Source organism: Trachypithecus francoisi, unplaced genomic scaffold (assembly GCF_009764315.1).
Source record: "Trachypithecus francoisi isolate TF-2019V2 unplaced genomic scaffold, Tfra_2.0 Lachesis_group5, whole genome shotgun sequence".
Taxonomy (NCBI): domain Eukaryota; kingdom Metazoa; phylum Chordata; class Mammalia; order Primates; family Cercopithecidae; genus Trachypithecus; species Trachypithecus francoisi.
Window position 1 is genome coordinate 107,333,650 of NW_022681470.1, and position 25,309 is coordinate 107,358,958.

General features: G+C 43.3%; 1 pseudogene; it reads right to left on the bottom strand.

The window, feature by feature from the left end:
- Positions 1–17,999: 17,999 nt before the first annotated feature.
- LOC117074345 lies at positions 18,000–20,139 on the bottom strand (annotated as a pseudogene).
- Positions 20,140–25,309: the final 5,170 nt, after the last annotated feature.

Consider the following 25,309-nt stretch of genomic DNA (forward strand, 5'->3'; position numbering starts at 1 on the left):
TGAGTAGCTGGGATTACAGGCAACTGCCACCAAGCCCGGCTAATTTTTGTGTTTTTAGTCGAGACAGTGTTTTGCCATGTGGGTCAAGCTGGTCTCGAACTCCTGACCTCAAGTGATCCGCCTGCCTCGGCCACCCAAAGTGCTGGGATTACATGCGTGAGCCAGCGCCCAGCCTGTTACCTAAAATTAAAATCTAAACTTCTTACCATGGCATACAAAGCTTTTAAGAGAAAGGCAGATAGTCACCAGGCATGGTGGCTCACACCTGTAATCCCAACACTTTGAGAGGCCAAGGCAGGAGGATCACTTATGCCCAGGAGTTTGAGACCAGCCTGGGCAATATAGTGAGGCCCTGTCTCTATAAAAACACAAAAATTAAAAATAAATAAACGAAAGAAAAGCAGATAGTGAACCTAGTGGTGAAGTCAAACTGCCAGGAGTCAAACTACCATTTTATAGCTATGTGATCTCAGGCAAGTTTATTTACTTCTCTGTGTCTGTTTTCCAGGTGGAAAATTAGCACAATAATTCTACTCTATCTGATAGGGTTGTTGTAAGAATTACATAAATTATTACACATTAAATGCATAGAACGGTGCCTGGTACATGTTAAATGCTGCTATTATTTCCAAATCTTGTAAATCTCATCTGCCTGAACCCCTTTCTCAAACCATATTTAAATTTTCAGCCAGATGTGCTCACACCTGTAATCTCAGGCATGAGAGATTACACATCTGTGATCTCAACACTTTGGGAGGCCAAGGCAGGGGGATCACTTGAGGTCAGGAGTTTAAAGCTAGCCTGGGCAACATAGCAAGATCCCATCTCTACAAAAAATAAAGTTATCTGGATGTGGTGGCACGTACCTGTAGTCCCAGCTACTCAGGAGGCTGAGGCAGGCGGACAGCTTCAGCCCAGGCAGTCAAGGCTGCAGCAAGCTATGATCATGTCACTGCACTCCAGCATGGGCAACAGAGCAAGAGTCCACCTCTAAAAAAAGAAAAAGAAAAAGAAAAGGAAAAATTTCCTATTTCTCCAAACCTACCATGATGCATCCTTCCATTTTTTACCCATTTTCATATACTTTTTTCTTTCCTTGGAATACCTTCCCCATTTTGTTTCTTTTCTTTTTCTTTTTTTTTTTTTTTTTTTTGAGATGGAGTCTCGCTGTGTTGCCCAGGCTGGAGTGCAGTGGCGCCATCTCAGCTCGCTGCAAGCTCAGCCTCCCGGGTTCACGCCATTCTCCTGCCTCAGCCTCCCGAGTAGCTGGGACTACAGGCGCCCGCCACCTCGCCCGGCTAGTTTTTTGTATTTTTTAGTAGAGACGAGGTTTCACTGTGTTAGCCAGGATGGTCTTGATCTCCTGACCTCTTGATCCGCCCATCTCGGCCTCCCGAAGTGCTGGGATTACAGGCTTGAGCCACAGCGCCCGGCCCCCACTTTGTTTCTTGATGAATTTATGTTTATCCTTCAAGGAAGAGGTTAAGGATAGTAGGCTCTCTGCAGTCTTCTCCATGATGCAGGGGCATATTCATCTTTAGACAAATTTTTTAAGTTGCAGACATTTATCTCAAAATAGAGTAGGCTCAGCATGGTTGCTCACACCTGCCATCACAACAATTTGGGAGGCCGAGGCAGGTGGATTGCTTGAGTCCAGGAGTTCAAGACCAGCCTGGGCAACATGGCAAGATCCTGTATCTACAAAAAATAGAAATATTAGCCAGGCCTGGTGGCATGTGCCGGTAGTCTCACTTACTTGGGAGGCTGAGCTAGGAGGATCACTTGAGCCTGGGAGGTTGGGGCTGCAGTGAGCTGTGACTGTGCCACTGTACTCCAGAGATCCTCTCTCAAAAAAAAAAAAAAAGAGAGAGACAGTAACTATCACACACACACAAAAAAGGATGAAGTTGAGATATATGCTGAAAACAGAAAGATATTTGTGGTAGGCAGTTTCTACAGTGGCTCCCAATTCCTGCCTCTGATATTAACAGCCTTGTATCATCTTTCTGTGTGTGGGGGCTGGACCTAGTGACTTGCATCTAACGAGTAGAATATGGCAAACGTGATAGTCACTTCTGAGATTAGATGATAAAAGACTGACTTTCACTCTGCTCTCACTCTCTCTCTGACTCGTGTGTTTCTTCTGATGAAGCAAGCTGCCATGTTGTGAACTGCCCTATGGGGAAGTCCATGTGGCAAGGAACTGAGGGTGGCCTCCAGCAGACAGCCAGAGCAAAACTGCACCCCTTGTTCCAACGGCCTGGGATAAAGTGAATCCTGCCAACAACATGAGCAAGCCTGAGTCCACTGCAGTCCCAGGCAACACCCTTCCCCTCCCCCTTCCCGTTCCCTTTCCCTTTCCCCTTCCCGTTCCCCTTCCCCTTCCCTTCCTTTCCTCTCTCTTCCTCTCCCTTCCTCTCCTTTCCTTTCCCTTTTTCTTTCCTTTCCTCTCCTTTCCTTTCCCTTTTTCTGCCTCCCTCCCTTCCCTCCCTCCCTCCCTCCCTCCCTCTGTCTCTCTCTTTCTCTCTCTCTTTCTCTCTTTCTCTCTTTCTTTCTTTCCAGTTTCACTCTGTTACCTAGGCTGGAGTGAAGTGGCACAACCTCTGCTCACACTGCAACGTGCGCCTCCTGGGTTTCAAGAGATTCTCCTGCCTTGGCCTCCCGAGTAGCTGGGATTACAGGCACCTGCCACCATGCCTAGCTAATTTTTATTTTTATTTATTTATTTGTTTATTTATTTTTTAGACGAAATCTCACTCTGTTGCCCAGTCTGGAATGCAGTGAGTGGTGTGATCTCAGCTCATTGCAACCTCCACCTTCCAGGTTCAAGTGATTCTCATATCTCAGCCTCCTGAATAGCTGGGATTCCAGGTGTGTGCCACCATTCCCTGCTAATATTTGTATTTTTAGTAGAGACGGGGTTTCACCCTGTTGGCCAGGCTGGTCTGAAACTCCTGACCTCAAGTAATCCACCCACCTCAGCCTCCCAAAGTGCTGAGATTACAGGCGTGAGCTACCGCGCCTGGCCTAATTTTTATATTTTCAGTAGAGACAGGGTTTCTCCATGTTGGCCAGGCTGGTCTCGAAATCCTGGCCTCAACTGATCCGCCCACTTCAGCCTCCCCAAAGTGTTGGAATTACAGGCGTGAGCCACAGTGCCCAGCTTTTTTTTTTTTTTTTTTTGTGGTGGGCTCTCACTCTGTCACCCAGGTTGGAATGCAGTGGCATGATCATAGTTCACTGCAGCCTTAAATTCCTGGACTCAAGCGATCCTCCTGCTGGGCAACATTTTGAGTTGCAGCCTTTTGAGAGATCCTGAAACAGGAGCCCCAACAAAGCCCACATCCAGATTCCTGATCCATGGAAACTATGAGATAATAAATGTTGTTTTAAGCCACCAAGGTTTGGAGTAATTTGTTATGCAGCATTAGATAACCAATAACAATACTATATTGCTAAGTGAAGAAAGTTACAAAATAGCATATGTATGCTGTATATATATATATATATATACACACACACACACACATAGTGTCATCGCATTTGCACATAAAAACACAATGCATGTTTTTTCTATATAGTCACATCTCTTTTTACAAATTTTACTAATTTTCACATTAACTATGAGGCTATTTGCATTTATATAAAGTATGTAGGGTAGACAAACTCATAGAGAGAAAATAGAATGAGAGTTGCCAGGGGCTGGGGAAATGGGAAATGAGGAGTTGTTTAACAGGTAGAGAAGAGTTTTAATTAGGGACAATGAAAGCTCTTTGGATGGATGGTGGTGATGGTTGCACAACAATATGAATGTATTTAATGCCAGTGAACTGTACACCTAAAAATGTAGAAAATGGTAAATTTTACATTGTGTATATTTTACCATAATTTTTAAAAACCACCAAATGGGGGAAACATTTAAAATGAGACAATCTAATAATTTAAAAGGTTTTTATATATTACTTTTTTTTAAAAAAAAAAGATCCTATTCTCCCTTTTTGCCCAAATTCTAGTGTCTACATCGCAAAGGTAATCCTCTGGCCAACTTAAAATTTAGGCTTTTAAGAGGGATGGTATGCCTGAAAAATCAACCTTCTTTTCTCAAATTCGCATTCAGCAACGGGCTGGAGTTATCACCAATAACTTGCACTTAGTGAGCAGGCAGACACATAGCTACCATTTCCAGTGCTAGAAGGGAACCAAGGCTTTAAAAAAAACTCCAAGAGAATGGCAAGAGAGCTTCTTGAAAGATCTGATGGTATCTCAACCCTCATCAGGTAAATTCAGCAAAAGTCATCTGACCTCAGGAGGGAACCTGAAGAGCAAGGAAACTGACCTCTCTATCTGAGTATGTGGCTGTGTCCTCTATGTCTTCAAGCTGTTAAAATTCTTGTGTGTTTACCTACATTAAAGGAACTTGTATTATTGGCTTGGCTTTGTTTGTGTCTTTTAGTTAATCATACCGTCATTGCTTTTTTTCTTTTTTTTTTTTTTTAGAAATGGTCTCGTTCTGTCGCCTGGGCTGGAGTGCAGTGGCATGATCTTGGCTCACTGCAACCTTTACTTCCCAGCTCAAGCAATCCTCCAGCCTCAGCCTCCAGAGTAGCTGGGACCACAGGTGCAAGCCAACACACCCGGCTCATTTTTTCATTTTTTGTAGAGACGGGGTTTTGCCATGTTGCCCAGGCTGGTCTCCAACTTCTGAGCTCAAAGTGATTGGCCAGCCTTGGCTTTTCAAAGTGCTAGGATTACAGGTGAGCCACCATGCCCAGGCCATCATTACTTTTTTACATCTATACAGACTGGTATCAGAAGTGAAATTGACTCAAAGTCCTAGCTCCTAAAGTAATTTGGAGGAATTTTTATGAAATGCAAGCAGAGATAAATGTTGCAAGATTTCTAGAATGGTTCTCAGATCATCCTTGGAGCAGGAACCCCAAAATGTTCTGACTATTTATAGTGGAGAGGGATCAATTCACTGTCTATTCTCATCTTGACTTCAAGTGGTTTGGCACAGTAAATTGAAAAGATATAAACATTTGATGAGGCCAAAAACATAATCCATGGGTGTTTCTATCAGTTTTTGCTAGACTAGCCCAGGTTCCTGGGGTTTTCTTGAGGTTCCCAAGGTTTTCTAGACAAGTTAACTAAGCTTATAAGAGAAGGAAATTATTGGCCGGGCTCGGTGGCTCAAGCTGTAATCCCAGCACTTTGGGAGGCCGAGATAGGCGGATCACGAGGTCAGGAGATCGAGACCATCCTGGCTAACATGGTGAAACCCCGTCTCTACTAAAAAATACAAAAAAATTAGCCGGGCGAGGTGGCGGGCACCTGTAGTCCCAGCTACTCGGGAGGCTGAGGCAGGAGAATGGCGTGAACCCGGGAGGCGGAGCTTGCAGTGAGCTGAGATCCGGCCACAGCACTCCAGCCTGGGCGGAAGAGCGAGACTCCGTCTCAAAAAAAAAAAAAAAAGAGAGAAGGAAATTATTAGCTGGGTGTGGTGGCACGTGCCTGTAATCCCAGCTACTTGGGAGGCTGAGGCAGGAGAATTGCTTGAACCCAGGAGGTGGAGGTTGTAGTGAGCCAGGATCACACCATTGCACTCCTGGGCAACAGAGCAAGCCTGGGCAACAGCTTAAGACTCTGTCTCAAAAAAAAAAAAAAAAAAAGAGAATGGAATTTAAACCAGTGGACACTGATATCTGGGATAAAAATACCTGGGTTGACATACTAGTGATTGAAAGAAAGACTAAGGACTCATTCACACCACAACTAACACTATATTGAGCAACTTCTCAAGCAGAAACCAGGTAACCGCTGAGGCGGTGGAATTCAGAGGGGATGACAGTGGTGCCAAAGTACGCTGACTCTCACTGGCCCCACCTTTCCTGGCAGTGTAGAGAAAATCAAGGAGGAAGGGAGGTGAGCAAGTCATAGCTAAGGGGAAAATATTAAGTTGGAACAGCAATCGGACATTTTGAGGACACACTTGGGTACTATATATTTACATAATATTGCATCACTTTTTTATTTCATGGGTAAAATAAAGGTATTGTGGTTTATATTCTTCAAAGATATGTGCTGGAGTGTTTTAACGATGAAGTGTTATGATGTTTAGGACTTACTTTCAATGGTGTCAGCAAGAAAAAAAGACATGCATAAATAGGAAGATAGATAATAGATTTTATATATATATATATACACACACATACACACACAAATGTAGCACAATACTAGCAATTGGATAAATCCTAGTGAAAAGTATGTGGGTGTTTATTATACTATCCTTTCATCTTTTCTGTAGGTTTAAAATTGTTCAAAATTAAAAGTTTTTTAAAAATAATTTAAACTGCTGTGAATAGCTTTATTTCAATATGTGTGAACTACTTTTGCTACTCTCAAAGACAAGGCTTCATGAAATGCATTATGACCTTGGAGCTCTGTCATTTGTGAAAACTAACTGAAGTTAAAAATATAGATAGATAGATAGATAGATAGATAGATAGATAGATAGATAGATAGTAGAGGCCGGATGCGGTGGCTTATGTCTGTAATCCCAGCACTTTGGGAGGGTAAGGCAGTGCAATCACTTGAGCTCAGGAGTTCAAAAACAGCCTGACTAACATGGTGAAACCCCATCTCTACTAAAAATACAAAAATTAGTCAGGCATGCTGGTGCTCACCTGTAGTCCCAGCTACTCAGGAGGCTGAGGCAAGAGAATCACTTGAACCCAGGAGGTGGAAGTTGCAGTGAGCTGAGATTGTACCATCACACTCCAGCCTGGGTGACAAAGCAAGACTCTGTCTCCAAAAAAAAAAAAAAAAAAAATAGTGGAAAGCTTCAAGCTAAAGAAAGTGAAGTGAATGTTTACATTTATTTCTACTCCCTCCCCAAATCACACTACAACATTTAGTAAAGGTTTTTTGTTTTTTGTTTTGTTTCAAGGCATAAATCCACAAAGACAAAGAAAATGAGAAATGAGACAACGGCAAGAAATTGGAGACGATGGAATGCAAATGGAAGAGGGGTAACTGATTTAACAGATGCAAAGAAGTTAAACCCTAAATCAACAGTGAGAAAGCAAAATATGGAAGTTAAAAAGCAGTTTTGTTGCACATTGTGCACATGTACCCTAGAACTTAAAGTATAATAATAATAATAAAGAAGGCTTCATATTCCAAAAAAAAAAAAGCAGTTTTGTTTATCCACACAGCCTTATGGACCCAGGATTTGGTAGCACCAGTGACCTCGGCGAGTGGGGGGTGAATGTGAGGTAAAAAGTGAAATTGGGCCAGGTGCGGTGGCTCACGCCTGTAATCCTACCACTTTGGGAGGCTGACGTAGGCTGATCACTTGAGGTCAGGAGTTCGAGACCAACCTGGCCAACATGGCAAAGCCCTGTCTCTACTAAAAATACAAAAATTTGCGTGCTTCTGTAGTCCCAGCTACTCTGGAGGTTGAGGCAGGATAATTCAAGCAATTCTCCTGCCTCAACTTCCCAAGTAGCAAAGGTGGAGGCTGGAGTGAGCCAAGATCATGCCACTGCATTCCAACCTGGGTGACACAGTGAGACTCTGTCTCAAAATAAATAAATAAATAAATAAACTAACTAAACACTGATATAATAACATTTTTTCAATGTATAGTCTCAATGTCCCCCAGATGTCTTTATGGCTCTTTGAAATTAACTTTAAGAAGGAGTTAGACCCTGTTCTACCTTAACTTTAAAGAAGCAGTGAAAGGCTCAAATCCCCATCTTCAATCCAAGCTGGCTGGGCAGACAGAAGGCAGAAAGTATGTTTTCCAAAAAGGGGGAAAATAGAGAATTGCTTAAGTGGGAACACCTGGTACTGTCAAGGGCAAGGATTCAATATTGAAAGAAGAAAGATTGGCCGGGCGCGGTGGCTCAAGCCTGTAATCCCAGCACTTTGGGAGGCCGAGACGGGCGGATCACGAGGTCAGGAGATCGAGACCATCCTGGCTAACATGGTGAAACCCCGTCTCTACTAAAAAATACAAAAAACTAGCCGGGCGACATGGCGGGCGCCTGTAGTCCCAGCTGCTTGGGAGGCTGAGGCAGGAGAATGGTGTAAACCCAGGAGGCGGAGCTTGCAGTGAGCTGAGACCCGGCCACTGCACTCCAGCCTGGGCGGCAGAGCGAGACTCCGTCTCAAAAAAAAAAAAAAAAAAAAAAGAAGAAGAAAGATTAAGTGAGAGCTCATATATTTAGGAAGAATCCCTCAGCCCTCTTTCCCCACTTTTAGCAGCCTCCTTCTGGAAGGAGATTATAAGAGTCTTTCCTGGCAAAATCTGGTCTGGCCAAGAGAAAAGATCTGAAGATCTAAAGACATCATTGAAATGAACCAGCTAGATTACCCTACGGTGAAGGGCAGAGTTGACAGGCCCCATCTACATGCACAGGGTTTTCTAGTAAAAGTTGAATAAAGAATATGTATTAGGTGGCCAGGTACAGTGTCTCGTTCATGTAATCCCAGCACTTTGGGAGGCCTAGGTAGGAGGCCAGCAGTTTGAGACCAGCCTAGGCAAAATAGCAAGATCTTGTCTCTCAAAATAAATAAATAAATAAATAAAATGTATTATATAGAGTATTGTATCAATGTTAAATTATCAGAATGTGAAATTATAATGTGTTTGCATCAATTCCTAGCCAACTAGGGAGTCAGAGAGAATCGTATGTATAAAAGACCACTCCCACTTCTGACAACCAACTGCAAGTCTGGGAGTTCCCAAAACCATCCTCAGGTTGATAATCCTCTAGAAGGACTGACAGAACTTACTGAAAACTACTCATGGTAATAGTTTCTACAGGAAAAACATACAGATTAAATTGAGCTAAGGGAAGAAGCACATAGGGCCAAGTCAGGGATGGACCAAATGTGGAGCTTCCCTTGTCCTCTCTTCATAGAGTCAGAACACATTACTCCACGAAAGGATAAGATAATGAACATCCACAGAATTTTCACCAAGAGTCATCCAATTGCTAGTATTGTGCTATGTTTGCGATGTCTCTTTCTCTCGCTATATATATATTTATATATATTATCTATCGTCTACCTATTATTTATTTATCTTCCTATCTATCTATGCATGTCGTTTTATCTATGCATGTCGTTTTTTTTTTTTCTTGCTGAAACTATCTTCCAGTGTTGATGTGTACAATATGCACCAAGTATTCCTAACCAGGGAAGCTCACCCAGGCCTAAGTGTTGAGCATTTTATTGGGACTTCATTACATAGGCATGATTGACTAATTGTCCCTGTGGTTGATCTCAAACTCCAGGTCAACTGATACCACGTGAACCAGAGCCCCCACCCTTCCAATGAGAACATGACCTAGAGAAAAAATAAAAATATAAGAGAAAAAAAACTAAACTAAAAACCAAAGCACCTTCACTCTAAATAACATGTGAGTCTTTCTGGTGTGGCCAGCCCCTGCCCTAAATCACATTGTTAGACTATCCAGTCTGACACAAGGTGCCCTGACAAAGACTCCAGTCAGGCATAACATTCCAAGTACCCAGAGATTACATCCATGAAGCCTAGGGCAAAGGCCAGAACTTCTACTTGGGCAAAGCCAAATTCTTTACTATATAGTGTTTATATAAGGTAACATCCTTATTATTGGAAGTGTGCTAAAGTTTCTTAGGTGAAGCACCATATTGTCTACAGCTAACTTCTAAATACTTGAGCAAAAATGTGTGTGTGTGTGTGTGTGTGTGTTTATGCATGCCCATGGGTTGACAGAGAGAGAAAGAAAACGTGTCAAAATGTGAACAAGTCAAGGATCTAAGTCAAGGGTGTATGGATATTTATTGTACCATTACAAAATCTTCTGTCGGTTTTTTATTTTTTCAAAATGAATATTGGGGAAGGATTTTAGTAGGCTTTTCAGTTTAATGGAGGGTACCTTTATCAGAATAAGAGATAGAAAGGTCTCACCTTTAATCTGATCTCTGCTCTGAAGGCTTCATTCAAATGACAGGTTTTCCTGGCATTACCCCTTTGATCTGAATTTGCCCTGAGGCATGTTAAAGCACTAAGGAGTTTTAATAATAGGTGTGAAACCACCTCCTTAATGTGATCTTTGCCTGGAGACATTTTAATCAAGTAATAGGTTTTATAGGGTATTTTTTTCATTCAAAACTTTTATAAACTCTCATCTTTTTCTATTTAGGATCTAGAAGCTCAAATGCTGGTGAGGATGTGGAGCAAAAGAAATTCTCATTGATAGAAGGAATGCAAAATGGTACAGCCATTGTGGAAGACAGTTTCTTACAAAACTAAACCTACTCTTACATCCAGCAATTGTGCTCCTTAGTATTTACCTAAATAAGTTGAAAACTTATGTCCTCACAGAAACCTGCATACATATTTTTAGAGCAGCTTGAATTATGATTGACAGAACTTTAAAGCAACCAAGCTGTCCTTCAACAGATGAATGGATACATTAATTCTGATATATCCAAGAAATGAAACATTATTCCATGCTAAAGAGAAATGAGTTATGTTGTAAAAAGACATGGAGGAAACCTAAATATCTATCACTAAGTGAAAAAAAAAAAAAAAAACCCGTAAAGGCTATATACATATTGTACCGTATGATTCCAACTATATGACCTTCTGGAAAAGGAAGACCTATGAAGACAGTAAAAAAATTAGTAATTTCCAAGGTTTAGAAGGAGGAAGAGATGAATAGGTATAGAACAGAGGACTTTTAGAGCAGTGAAACAATTCTGTACAACACTATCATGGTGGACACATGTCCTTATACATTTGTAAAAACCCATGAAATGTACAACAGCAAAGTGGACTTTAGGTGATAATGAGGAGTCAGTGTAGGTTCATTGATCCACAAATACACCACTCTGGTGTGGCACGGTGATAGAAGGGGATGCTGTTCATATTTAGGGGTAAGGGGCATATGGAAACTCTCTGTACTTTCCACTCAATTCCTCAGTGAACCTAAAACTGCTCTAAAAAATAAAGTCTATTTAAGAAAAAAATTTTGGGTCAGGCATGGTGGCTCATGCCTGTAATCCCAGCACTTTGGGAGGCCGAGTTGGAAGAATCACTTGAACCCAGGAGTTCAAGACCAGCCTGGGCAACATAGTGAGACCCTGTCTCAAGAAAGAAAGAGTTGGAGAGAGAGAGAGAGAAGGAAGAAAAGAAGGAAGGAAGGAAGGAAGGAAGGAAGGAAGGAAGGAAGGAAGGAAGGAAGGAAGGAAGGAAGGAAGGAAGGGAGAGAAAAAGGAAAGAAATTTTCTGGGCCAGGTGTGGTGGCTCATGTCTGTAATCCCAGCACTTTGGGAGGCTGAGGTGGGTGGATCACTTGAGGTCAGGAGTTTGAAACTAGCCTGGCCAACACGGTGAAACCTCATCTCTACTTAAAATACAAAAAAATTAGCCATGTGTGGTGGCGGTCGCCTATAATCCCAGCTACTCAGGAGGCTGAGGCAGGAGAATCACTTGAACCCAGGAGGTGGAGATTGCAGTGAGCTGAGATCGCGCCACTGCATTCCAGCCTGGGCGACAGAATGAGACTCTGTCCCCACCCCCCAACCGCAAAAAAAAAAAAAAGTATTTTTTGAATGCTAAACCCTTTAATGGGAAAGCATACTGTACTCTCTGTACTCTATTCCAAGGGAAATTGAGTTTGAGAAGTCAAGCATTTTCAGCTTCTCACTCTGGGAAACAATCCAGACCTTTTAGGAGTGGTGTCTTCATTGTAGGTTAATGTAATGCAGAAGCTAATTAAGTCTCTACTGTCCATCCTGGTGGCCACTAATCCTATGTGGCTATTGAATATTTGAAATATGGCTAGTATGAATTGAGATGTGGTGCAACTGTAATACACATTGGATTTTGAAGCCTTAGTACAAAAAAGGAATGTAAAATACCTCATTAATACATTTTTATATTGATTACATATCAGAATGATATTTTGGGTATATTGAATTGAGTATACCCAATTGAACAAAATACATAATTACAATTAATTAACTGATCTCACCTTTTTTTTTTTTTTTTTTTCTATTGAGATGGAGTCTCACTCTCTCACCCCAGCTGGAGTCCAGTGGCGTGATTTCAGCTCACTGTAGCATCTGCCTCCCGGGTTTAAGCAATTCTTGTGCTGCAGCCTTCCAAGTAACTGGGATTACAGGTGCCCACCACCACACCTGGCTAATTTTTGTATTTTAGTAGAGATGGGGTTCCGCCATTTTGGCCAGGCTGGTCTCGAACTCCTGACCTCAAGTGATTTGCCTGCCTTGGCCTCCCAAAGTGCTAGGATTACAGGCGTGAGCCACTGCACCCGGCGTGATCTCATGTCTTTAAAAACTTTTTATATGTGGAAACTAGAAAAACTTTAAATTGTAGATATAGTGCATATTATATTCGATTGGACAGTGCTGCTCTAAGCAGAAAATTCCTGCTGATTACTTTGGCAAGAGCAATTCACTAACAAACTTGGGCAGTTAAAAAAGTGTTACTACAAATAAAAAGGTGTTATTAGTCTTGGCTGAACAAAGGTTCTGGAAGATACCCATTATTTGGTACCCTACTTACATTTTGGAAAAACAATATTGCACCCAAGGGAATCTTCCTGGACCCTTTCCATCAAGTTATTCAGAAGAAAATGTAATTTTTTTTTTCTATTCTAGTGACAATTACACTGTAACTGATGGTGTAGTTGCCCCAAATAATACAATTGGGGTTACAGGCAGAGCATGTATTTAATCCATGTAAGACTGGATGTTTTATGAAGGGATAAAAACTTTTGGAAGTTACTTTGAGCAAAAGTCTGGAAACTACTTAAAAAGATATTGAGACTACTTATAAAGAATATCTACATTTAATATGAAATGAAATTGTAACTTAAATATACTGTAGTCTATACATGCTGTGGCTTTTACAAACTGATTTTTCAGAACCTAGACAACATTATAAAAATATAAATCTAGGCCGGGTGTGGTTGCAGTGAGCAGAGATTGTACCACTGCACTCTAGCCCAGGCCACAGAGTGAGAATCCATCGCAAGAAAAAAAATTATGTATATATATATAAATCTACATACAGTTTTAAAGGACTATGATGATTCTTTTATCATGGTGGTAGATTGCATTTTCTAAATTCACAAAGAGCTTTTCAAACTTTGAACTATATAATTATATAATAATAAATAATATATGTATTAGTAATAAGATGCTGTTTATCCAAACACATATAATAAAGAAATTGGATTGCAAAAGAAAGATGTTTGGGATAAAATATAAGTAGAGACACTAGTGCCAAGAAAAAGACTTTAAGCACAGTTTTTTTTTTTTTTTTGGAGATGGAGTCCCACTCTGTTGCCCAGGCTGGAGTGTAGTGGTGCAATCTCTGCTCACTGCCACCTCTGCCTCCCAGGGTCAAGGGATCCTCCCACCTCAGTTTCCCCAGTAGCTGGGATTACAGGCACATGCCACCATGCCCAGCTAATTTTTGTATTTTCAGTAGAGACAGGTTTCTCCATGTTGGCCAGACTGGTCTTGGACTCCTGACTTCAGGTGATCTGCCTGCCGCAACCTCCCAAAGTGCTGGGATTACAGGCATGGGCCATCACACCTGGCCTGTTTTTTTCTTTCATGTTGCTGCCTAACAAAGTTCTATAAAATAGAGTTAACAGGGGCAGGATTATTTGGAACCAGGGTGACAATATCTCTTAAAAGGTCAATGTGAAAGTCCTTGGCCTCTGTCTTTGTTCTCGACAAAGTCCCTCTCCAGTCATTTCAGTGGCCATATAGGGCAAAGGAAACAGAACAGTCATCAGAACTATTAGAACCAATAGTTAGTAAATAAACTCAAGTAAAAAGTAAATTTATACAAATTTCAAGGAATAATTATTTGGTGAGTCAGGTAGAAAGATGGGTCCTTTATTTATTTATTTATTTTTGAGACGGAGTCTCGCTCTGTTGCCTAGGCTGGAGTGCAGTGGCACAATCTCGGCTCACTACAACTTCCCCCTCCTGGGTTCAAGGGATTCTCCTGCCTCTGCCTCCTGAGTATTACAGGTGTGCCCCTCTGCTTCCCTGGGATTACAGGTGTGCACCACCAAACATGGCTAATTTTCAATATTTTTGGTAGAGACAGTGTTTCACCATGTTGGCCAGGTTGAACTCCTGACCTCAAGTGATCTGCCCGCCTTGGCCTCCCAAAGTGCTGGGATTACAGGCGTGAGCCACTGCGCCCAGCCTAAGATGAGTCCTTTAAAACGGAAGGAAATTCAGATTGACGTAGGTTTCCCAACAGTGAAACTGAATGTCAGAACACAGAAGAGTAATACCCTCACTGTACTCAAGGAAAGAAACTGATGCAAAGACTTTTTATTCAGACAAACTGTCCTTCAAACATAAAGGTTACAGACAAACACCTTTTTAAAATATTTATTTATTTATTTATTTATTTGAGACGGAGTCTCGCTCTATCACCCAGGTTGGAGTGCAGTGGCGTGATCTTGGCTCACTGCAACCTCTGTGTCCCGGGTTCAAGCAATTCTCTGCCTCAGCCTCCCGAGTGGTTGGGATTACAGGCGCCTGCCACCACACCCGGCTAATTTTTTGTTGTTTTAGTAGAGATGGGGGTTTCACCACATTGGCCAGTCTGGTCTTGAACTCCTGACCTCGTGATCTACCTGCCTCGGCCTCCCAAAGTGCTGAGATTAGAGGCATGAGGCACCGCGCCCGGCTGACCAATACTTCTAAGCTAGCAAGAACCCACAGAATATTGACTATATAAACAATACTCTTGAGGAAACTACCAGCAAACTACAGCCAGCCAATAGAAAATGAGCAAACTTTAGGTACAGGACTGAGAGTAAGAATCAAATGTTTTTAACTCCAGATTTAAAACAAAAATAAGGCTAGGAATAAGAAAGATAAAGGTGAGAATGAGGATGACAGAATGTTACATACTATGACAATGTAGGAAAACTTGAACTGCCAAAAATAAATGGAAGAAAGGAGAGATAATTTGGAAGTAGCATAAGTCTTGAAAGCTTCATCTGTAATTGCTCAGAATTTAAAGGTATCTTTAAGGGTGGCAAGTCAAGCAGAAGGATAAATGTATAAAGGTAAGCCCTGAGTCAGGTAATGTTATTTACTAAAATTGAATGGAGAAAGAGAAGAAGGTTAGACAGGAGGAAGAGGATACAGCTCATGTTGTGCATGGCAGGGAAGCAATAAATATTGCTTAAGAGGAAAGATAATATATAAAGGTGTCATTATAAAAATAACCATGAGAAAAATAAAACAGCATTTAAATAGCAGAAGAATGACAGAAACAACAGCAATGAAAAGCAGAATTAAACTTCTTAATTATTAACTACAACAGACATACAGAAAAATACATAAAATATGAATTACAGAATAATCAATAATTATAAAGCACATATGTATTAAGCACTACCTAAGTCAGGAAATACAACATTACTAGCATTCCTTCCTGATCATAATCTCTTCCCCTATATAGATAGCTACTATCCTGACTTTTATAGTAATTACATGCTTTTTTTTTGTTTATAGTTTTACAATCTATGTATGCATTTCTAGTTTTGCCTATTTTTGGACTTTATATAATATAATCATACTGTATTTATTCTTTTATATGTTATTTATTTTATTTAAAAATGTGTTTCAAGAGTCATTCACTATATTGCATATATCTTTAGTTCCTTTTCTTGGAAGGATAGTATTCTGTTGTTTGAATATAATAACAATTTACAAGACTATATTTTCAGGGATATTTTATTTTATTTTATTTTGAGGCAGAGTCTTGCTGTGTTGCCCAGGCTGGAGTGCACTAGCATGATCTCAGTACCTGAACCCTCTGCCTCCCAGGTTCAAGTGATTCTCGTGCCTCAGCCTCCTGAATAGCTAGGACTACAGGCACACATCACCATGCCTGGCTACTTTTTGTATTTTTAGTAGAGACAGGGTTTCGCCATGTTGGCCAGGCTGGTCTCAAACTCCTGACCTCAAGTGATCCACCTGCCTTGGCCTCCCAAAGTGCTGGGATTACAGGTGTGAGCCACCGCGCCTGGGCTGTACTCTTTTAATGATATTTTCAGATAAACAAAAGTTCTTACATTTAATGTAAACCAATTTATCATGTTTTTCTTTATAACTAATGCTTTTTGAAACTAGATTAAGAAATCTCTCTCCATCCTGAGGTCATAAAGGTATTGTTTTTTATTATCTCCTAAAAGTTTTATAGCTTTCTCTTTCATGGTATATCCATAGCCTCTGGAGTTATTCTTATGAGTAGCACTAGTTACTTTAAAAGGTGAGAACAGGCCGGGCACGGTGGCTCAAGCCTGTAATCCCAGCACTTTGGGAGGCCGAGACGGGCGGATCACAAGGTCAGGAGATTGAGACCTTCCTGGCTAACCTGGTGAAACCCCGTCTCTACTAAAAAATACAAAAAACTAGTCCGGCGAGGTGGCGGGCGCCTGTAGTCCCAGCTACTGGGGAGGCTGAGGCAGGAGAATGGCGTAAACCCGGGAGGCGGAGCTTGCAGTGAGCTGAGATCCGGCCACTGCACTCCAGACTGGATGACAGAGCGAGACTCTGTCTCGAAAAAAAAAAAAAAAAAAAAAAGGTGAGAACAAGGATCTAGGTTTAAAACAAGGAAAATTGTTGAAAGTGTATAAACAAAGCCGTTAGACTCATCAGGTCCCTTTTCCAGCTGGGCATAACCAGGCAACAACCTCTCCAGATAAATGATCCGGGAAGGGCTCCAGAGTTAGGCACATCAGGTGCACCAGATGACAAGGGTTTGTACAGGGGCTAGAAAGAAGAGAATGCGTGAAAGTTTGGTTCTCTTCTCCCGCTCTGGACCCTGAACTCATGCAGCCAGGCATATGCTGCCTGGGAGACTGGAAAGTTCTTTTCTGAATAAATTGAATCACTCTGGAAAAAAAGGCCTCCAGACAAAAACATTTGTGGATACCCAATACATAGGTCTACCAGATCACCTTATATTGTAGCCCAGTGCCTAACAAATTACCCCAAATCTAGTGGCTTAAAACAACAAACATTTATTATCTTACAGTTTGTCCAGGTCGAGAATCAGGGCATGGTTTAGTTGGGCACCTCTGGCTCAAGGTCTCTCATGAGATTACAATCAAGTTATCAGCCAGGACTGCAGTCTCATGCGAAGATTTAACTGGGGTAAAGATCCGCTTCCAACCTCAATTATGTGGTTATTGGTTACAGGATGAGTGGGCATCTCCACAGGGCCACCTCAGGACATGAATGCTGTCATCTCCCAGGGCAAGCAACACGAAGGAGAGCACCCACGATGGAAGACTAAGCTTATTTATAAACCAATCTTAAAATGGACATCCTGTCACTTCTGTCACATTTTATTTGATAGAAGCAAGTCCCTAACTCCAGCCCATACTAAAGGAGACATGACTACACAAAGGTATTGCAAATATTGGGAATCCCCAAGACCACCATGATTTCTGACCTCAACTGCAAGCTTGGGATCCCTGAGACACTGTCATGTTTGACAATCTGTTAGAAGGACCCACATAACTCACTGAAGAGGCACATGGGACAGTGTCCAGGAGAGGTTTTTTTTTTACTTCAGCTGTTGTTTATTGACATACAGGTAGGCTCTATAGCAACAGGCCCGGAGGCGCTGCAGTAGTTGGGGAAAATGGAAAGTGGAGGGTGGAGTGTTTGCTGCAGGACAGCTTAGTGGAGGGCAGGGACAGGTGCAAACTGGGGAGGCCCAGGGGTTAGGGGAAGCAAGTAAGGGCCAGGGCCAGAGTCGGCTTAAGTGGAACAACTGCCCCATCCCTAAGGCCCCTAACTCTCACTGGCTGTTTCCTGACCCCAGGTCGGCATTGGGAGTCCTCTGGGCATCTGTTTTCTAAAGGAATTGAACAGAGTTCACACAGGAAAAGAAGCTGTGACCCTCTTGCCATCTGGCTCCTGGGGCTTCCAGTTGGGCATTCCTCCTTCTTCCCTTGATTGGGTGGGGCCATATGATGGGCAGCCAGGCTCTGGGCTGTCCCACCAGAGCAGGCTGTAAACACAGCCATGTTTCAGCAAGGCGTTTATCTTCTTCTCTGGTGTCCTAGCCCACTAGTGCCACATTACAGCCCAGGGTGAGCTCTACAAGCGTTGCTGGCCTAATGGATGGTTTGGGGAAAGGAGGTGGGATGGGCTGGAGGAGGGGCTCTGGGGTCCATCACCACACAGGAACAACACGCATGGTGTTGGTGAAGCCAGAGCCAGGGCGCCACCCAATCAGCGCAATGGCCACATCTCCCTCCCTCATTTTTGTTTTTTTTTTTTTTTCTTTTGAGACGGAGTCTTGCTGTTTCCCAGGCTGGAGTGCAGTGGCGCGATCTCAGCTCACTGCAAGCTCCGCCTCCCAGGTTCACGCTATTCTCCTGCCTCAGCCTCCCGAGTAGCTGGGACTACAGGCGCACGCTGCCACGCCCGACTCATTTTTTGTATTTTTAGTACAGACGGAGTTTCACCATGTTAGCCAGGATGGTCTCGATCTCCTGATCTCATGATCCGCACGCCTTGGCCTCCCAAAGTGCTGGGATTACAGGTGTGATCCTGAGCCTGGCCCACATCTCCCTTCTTAAAGAAGCCTCCGGCCTTGCCAACATTCATGGCCAAGTTCACCCAGAGGTCCACATCCTCAGCCCTGGCCTCCTGGACTGGGTCCTGGCACAGCACAGGGAAGATGCCACGGTACAGGTGGGCCCGACCAGCTGTCTGGGGATTCCGTGTCACAGCAATGATGGGGGCACGTGGGCGGTATCTGGCCACCTGGTGAGCAGACCTGCCAGACTTGGTGAGGATGATTATGGCCCCACTGCAGCACTTGAAGGAGGTCTCATTGGCACCCACGGTGGTGGCTTTCGTGGGGTCGCTGGTAATGGTCGCCAGGCGGGGAGAGTTCCTCAAATAATTGCAAGTGGTAGATGGCGGCCTCTGCCTCAAGGGCAATCAGGTGCTGCTTGCGCCCAGCCTCCAGATAGTCCCCTTTGGCTGTTTCTCCAGACAGCAGGATGCAGTCGGCTGCATTGGCCACATCACTGTTAATGACAGACTTCCCAGCTCGGCTGCACCACCCAATCATCATCTTCTGAGCAAGAAAGACCTTCTCTGCAGGAATCTCAATGCCTACATCACCAAAGCCACCATGATCCCATCACTGGCCTCTAGGATTTCATCAAACCTCAGAATGATTCTCAATTTTGCTGATTATCTTGATGTTCTTTCTCTTCTCTCCCAGGGCCTCCCTCACTTCGTGGACATCAGATGCCTTGTGGATGAAGGACGCAAACACCATATCGACATCCTGCTCAACCCCAAACTTTGGGTCCTGGATGTCCTTTTCTGACACACAGGCAGGTCCACAGCAACCTCAGGAAGGTTCACACCCTTCTTGCTGCCCAAGGAACCACCATTTTCCACCTCCGTCACCAAGAAGTCAGCACCTTTCTGCTTTACCTGGAGAGAAATAAGCCCATCATCCACCTAGATCTTGCTGCTCACTTCCGTCACCTTGCAGATGTTCTTGTAGTCCAGCCACAGGATGTTCTCGTCACACTTTTTCATGTAGGCATTATCCAGCATGATTTTGAGAGTGGCTCCCATCTTCAGCCCCACCTCCGCGGTGCTGCTGCCCTTGATGAGCCCAGTTTGGATCTCAGGTCCTTTAGTATCCAGAGCCAAAGCAACGGGCCAGTAGAGGATGGGGTCAGAAGCAAAAATTTCCGTGGCTGTGTGCACGTTCTTGATGGTCTCCACGTGGTACTCGTGAGTTCCATGAGAGAAGTTCAGACAAGCCACTTTCATTCCGACTTAATCATCTCCTTCAACTTCTCCACCGATCGGGAAGCTGGGCTATTGGTACAGATGATGCCAGTGTTCCAGGCTGTGATGGGTGGTGTGTGAATGTCCAGGCAGCACATGTGCTCCAGGAATGTGTCAGCTACATGGCATGTAGCTGCTGGGTCTGAATGAAGGCAGTCCCGGCTTCCCTATGGGGCTTCGACATGGTTGCTGAGGTCCTCCAGTGCTGACCGACTTGGGCTACACTGCAAACGTGAAGAGGTCAGGAGCCCCGGGACGTGCAGCTGCTGTGCCCCAGGAGAGTTTTAAATGCAGAGCATCTAGTTGTCCTCTCCCAGTGGAGTTATGCAGACAATTCTTACTTCTCACAGTAACAATGTGTGATAATACACATGCAATATTCCCAGCCAGGGAAGCACCTCCAAGCCTTGATGTCCAGAATTTTTATTAGTCATGTAGACATGGCTGACTGCCTGTGTGGCTGGCCTTCATGTCCAACCCCCTCCTGAGGTTGAGCTGACAATGCATGGTTCAGAGCCCCTACCATATATCACATTGTTAGCACAGACCATCTGGCATGGCCCAAGGCCCCCAGGTAAACAAAGAACATTCCAACAGTTTAGAGATTACCTCCCAGAAAGTGAGAGTAAAGGCCAGATATTTCTTGGGGCGAGGTTAATCCTTTTGTTGCACAGGCATGAATACCAGGAGGTGAGGATCACTGGGTGCCACCTTTTGGGTTTCCTACCACACTCACCATTTAGAAAACTTCCCAACCTGAGCTTCTGATTAGCTTTTAAGTGCCTCATTCTTATTTTTAAATTATTTTATTTTATTACTTTTTTTTTTTTAGAGAGACAGGATCTCACTCTGTCACTGGAATGCAGTGGTGCAATCATAGCTCGCTACAACCTTCAACTCCTGGGCTCAAGCGAACCTCCTACCTTAGTCTCTCAAGTAGCAAGAACTACAGGCATGTGCCACTATGTCCAGCTTTGGTGCCTCATTCTTAAATATGTTGGATGACCACCCCTTTTAGGAAAGTCTTCAATATAAGAGAGAGGCCAAAATAAACCATGAGGGAAAAGGAACTTAAAAGGAAACAGGCAACTGAGAAAATAAAACTAAACTAAAAAACTAACCAACCAACAAACAAAATAAGACAACCCCTACAATATTGCTGGAGAGATCAAATATAGGATCCGTAAGACAAAGAACAGGCTAATGTAGAAAAGATAACAAAAGGCCGGGCGCGGTGGCTCACGCCTGTAATCCCAGCACTTTGGGAGGCTGAGACAGGCGGATCACGAGGTCAGGAGATCGAGACCATCCTGGCTAACACGGGGAAACCCCATCTCTATTAAAAATACAAAAAATTAGCTGGGTGTGGTGGTGGGCGCCTGTAGTCCCAGCTACTTGGGAAGCTGAGGCAGGAGAATGGCGTGAACCCGGGAGGCGGAGCTTGCAGTGAGCCGAGATCGTGCCACTGCACTCCAGCCTGGGCGACAGAGCGAGACTCCGTCTCAAAAAAAAAAAAAAAAGATAACAAGAAAGGGCCCTTAGAGGCTAAAACATGATAAACAAACTAAAAATTAATAGCTTGACTACATTTTGGGAAACTGGGAAGGGGAAATGTTTGTTTATTGGTGTGTGTTGCAAGGACTATGATCTAAGTTAGCTAAACCCTCATCATCCAAAGTAGTAAATCAAGGGTGGATTCAGGGTTTGTAGGGCCAGAAGCATACATGATTTGGAGGATGCTCTTTAAGATAATTTTTTTTTGAGGCAGAGTCTCGCTCTGTCCCCCAGGCTGGAGTGCAATGGCCTGATCTTAGCTCACTGCAACCTCCGCCTCCTGGGTTCAAGCGATTCTCCTGCCTCAGCTTCCCAAGTAACTGGGACTACAGGCATGTGCCACCACGCTGGGCTAATTTTTTGTATTTTTAGTAGAGACTGGGTTTCACCACGTTAGCCAGGATAGTCTTGATCTCCTGACCTCATGATCCACCTGCCTTGGCCTCCCAGAGTGCTGGGATTACAGGTATTAGCCACTGTGCCCAGCCAAATTTTTTAAGACAGTCTCACTCTGTCACCTAGGTTGGAGTGCAATGGCATGATCCTCCTGCCTCAGCCTGCTGAGCTGGGACCACAGACACACACAACCATGTTTGGCTAATTTTTTTTATTTTTTATTTTTGGTATAGACAGGGTTCTCAATATGTTCCCCAAGTTGGTCTTGAATTCCTGAGCTAAAGGGATCCTCCTGCCTCGGCCTCTCAAAGTGCTGGGATTGCAAGCGTGAGCCACAGCACCAAGCTGAATGCTATGTAAGAAAATAAAATTCCAAATTCAATGGTTAAGAATAGGGCCTTGGAGAAGGCCTATGAAAATGAGGGACTCTGAAACTTAAGCTTTATTAGCTTCATAATAAATCTCCCTCTCTAGCCAACAGAAAACATCTAAAATTGAAAAATCAAGAAATGAGTTTTAAAACTTTGTTTAGAAATACAAAGCAAGTTCCAAAAGAAAAATCTGAATAAGTTGAATGTTAGGGGTTATGGGAATTGGGGTAGAATATGATAGGCCAAAGAATTGCTCTTTCTTTTGAGCCGGAGTCTCGCTCTGTCACCCAGGCTGGAATGCAGTGGCGCAATCTTGGCTCACTGCAAGCTCTGCCTCCCAGGTTCATGCCATTCTCCTGCCTCAGCCTCCCGATTAGCTGTGACTACAGGCACCTACCACCACGCCTGGCTAATATTTTGTATTTTTAGTGGGGCTGGGTTTCACTATGTTAGCCAGGATGGCCTTGATCTCCTGACCTCGTGATCTGCCCGCCTCGGCCTTTCAAAGTGCTGGATTACAGGCGTGAGCCACCACGTCCGGCCAGAATTGCTCTTTCTTATAATAAGCCCTGAACACTATTTGACTTCTTGTCCTATGCAGGGGCACTCCTGTTTAATTCATTTATTCTTTTATTCTCTTTTAACCCATGCCCCACTCCTTTGTTGTAGCACTGTTTTAATGTGTTTAATGGTATTTAAGAACAAATTTTTTAAAAAAATTTTCTGTAGAGACCAGATCTTGCTATGTTGCTCAGGCTAGTTTTGAACTCCTGGCCTCAAGCAATTCTCCTGTCTCCCAAAGTGTTGGGATTACAGGCCTGAGCCACTAAGCCCAGTCTTAATGGCATTTTTTGATGAATATGTTGAAAGAAATTGGCTGCTGACTCCTTCCCCTGAGATCAAACTTAAAGAAACTACAGGAATCCAGGAAATAACAAGCAAACCATAAGAAGCTCTGGATAGATAAAGGATTGTTTTGAACTGGTGTGTATGTGCATATTGGGGGAACTGAGGTGGTGGTGGTGGTTGCAGCCTAGGACAGAGAGCATTGTCTAGGCTATGAGAGGGCAACTTGGACAAAAAGCTTTCTTTCCTCTCACCCGTGCAGCTCCCTGGCTTTGGGACGATCATCATCAGTTTGTTTTTTTGTTTTCTGAGACAGAGTCTTGCTCTGTCACCCAGGCTGGAGTGCAGTGGTGTGATCTTGGCTCACTGCAACCTCTGCCTTCTGAAGTTCAAGCGATTTTCATGTCTCAGCCTCCCGAGTAACTGGGGTTACAGGCATGTGCTACTATGCCTGGCTACTTTTTGTATCTTTAGTAGAGATGGGGTTTTACCATGTTGGCCAGACTCTTCTCGAACTCCTCATCACCAGCTTTTACAACAGAATCTCTACTGTCCAGACGGAGTACCTTTAACTTACAATGTTTCAACATTTATGAGGATAACATGATCAGGTAATCATGTGATAAATAAATACATATGTTTTCATACATCACTTGGACTGTGCAGATGTCAATACATATGGTTTTAGGAAAAAGAATGCAAGGCCATGTCATGAGGACTTAAGGAACTGATGCTTAAGAAGACATATTGCTTTCTAACAAGTTAAAAGAGGATGACTAGATTACTTCTGAATAGCAGAGAAAGTGAAGTTGAAGTTGTACAAAACGAATCTGTCCTGAAGTGGGTCTAAGAAGGAACCATGAAACTGGTGACCATGAAACGAGAGGATTGATTGTCTTATGAAGAAGAAACTATTATTTAGGTAAGAATTCTACACAAAGAATTCTTAGAATTAATTACAAATAGCAGGGGCATAGTGGCTCACGCCTGTAATCCCAGCACTTTGCGAGGCTGAGGTAGGTGGATCGCCTAAGGTCAGGAGTTCGAGAGCAGTCTGGCCATCATGGTGAAACCCTGTCTCTACTAAAAATACAAGAACTAGCCAGGTATGGTGGCGGGTGCCTGTAATCCCAGCTACTTGGAAGGCTGAGCCAGGGAGAATTGCTTGAACCCAGAAGGTGGAGGTTGCAGTGAGCCGATATTGTGCCACTGCACTCCAGCCTGGGCAACAGAGCAAGATTCCATCCCCTCCCCCGCAAAGAAGAATTAATTATAAATATTCTAAGTAAATAAGGATATGTATGAAATTAAAACACAAAGTATATTCATAATATTGAAATATTAGAAATAACCTTATGTCTTTTAGAGGGAATGTTTAAGGCTTAGAACAAGCTTTGAGGAGAGTAATATTAGCAACATGGTCTATTAGAAATCCCTAGCACTCATCTTCCTCACAAAGACAGTCAGAACAACTAATAAGCAACTACATTTTAACAAAAATAACAGGGAGAGTTCTAGAGTGTATCAGAGGACTAATAGAAACCCTGGTGAGCACAGAAACTCAGGATGGCCACTTAGAGAACAGAGAATGAGAAGAAATGCCAGGCCTCCATCACTGCATCCCCCAGCTGGGATCAACTAGGAAGGAGGACTTCCCCTTATGGTGAGGTGGTAAGGGGATTCCATCAACACGTTGGACAGGTACAGACCTCACCACTGGGGCCCACTGCAGTCCTCATAGGCACTAAACCCTGCTGAGGGAGCTGCCTGGAATCCACATAGCTGTGCTCCCCCCAGAGAAGGATCCAATACTGTGCCCCACTCACTGTGGCCCACATGAGGCACAGTTTCAGCCAAGGTGCTACATGACAATGGAATTAGAACTACTGCTGTAGTGTGTCTTGCTTCAGAGGTAAGCAGCCACTTCTCCCCATCATCTCTGAGGCCAAGCCACCACAAAACCACCCCAGCCTAGAGACCTGACAAGGTGTTGACTAGATTTCTCCACTGAACAGGTATATCTCCTTGTAATCATTAAGTAATCTGTGGGGTAATACTTTGAGACTATGTGAATATCTTGTTCCCCATTAACCTTTCACTCAATGATTTTAGCATAAATTAATGGCCCTTGCCAAAATCAACTTTTCCATTGGGGTTGTAAAATGGCAATCTTCCTAATTCTCTCATTTCTTTTTTACATATTAGTTGGTATTTTTCTATAAGAGGAGTTTAGCCTT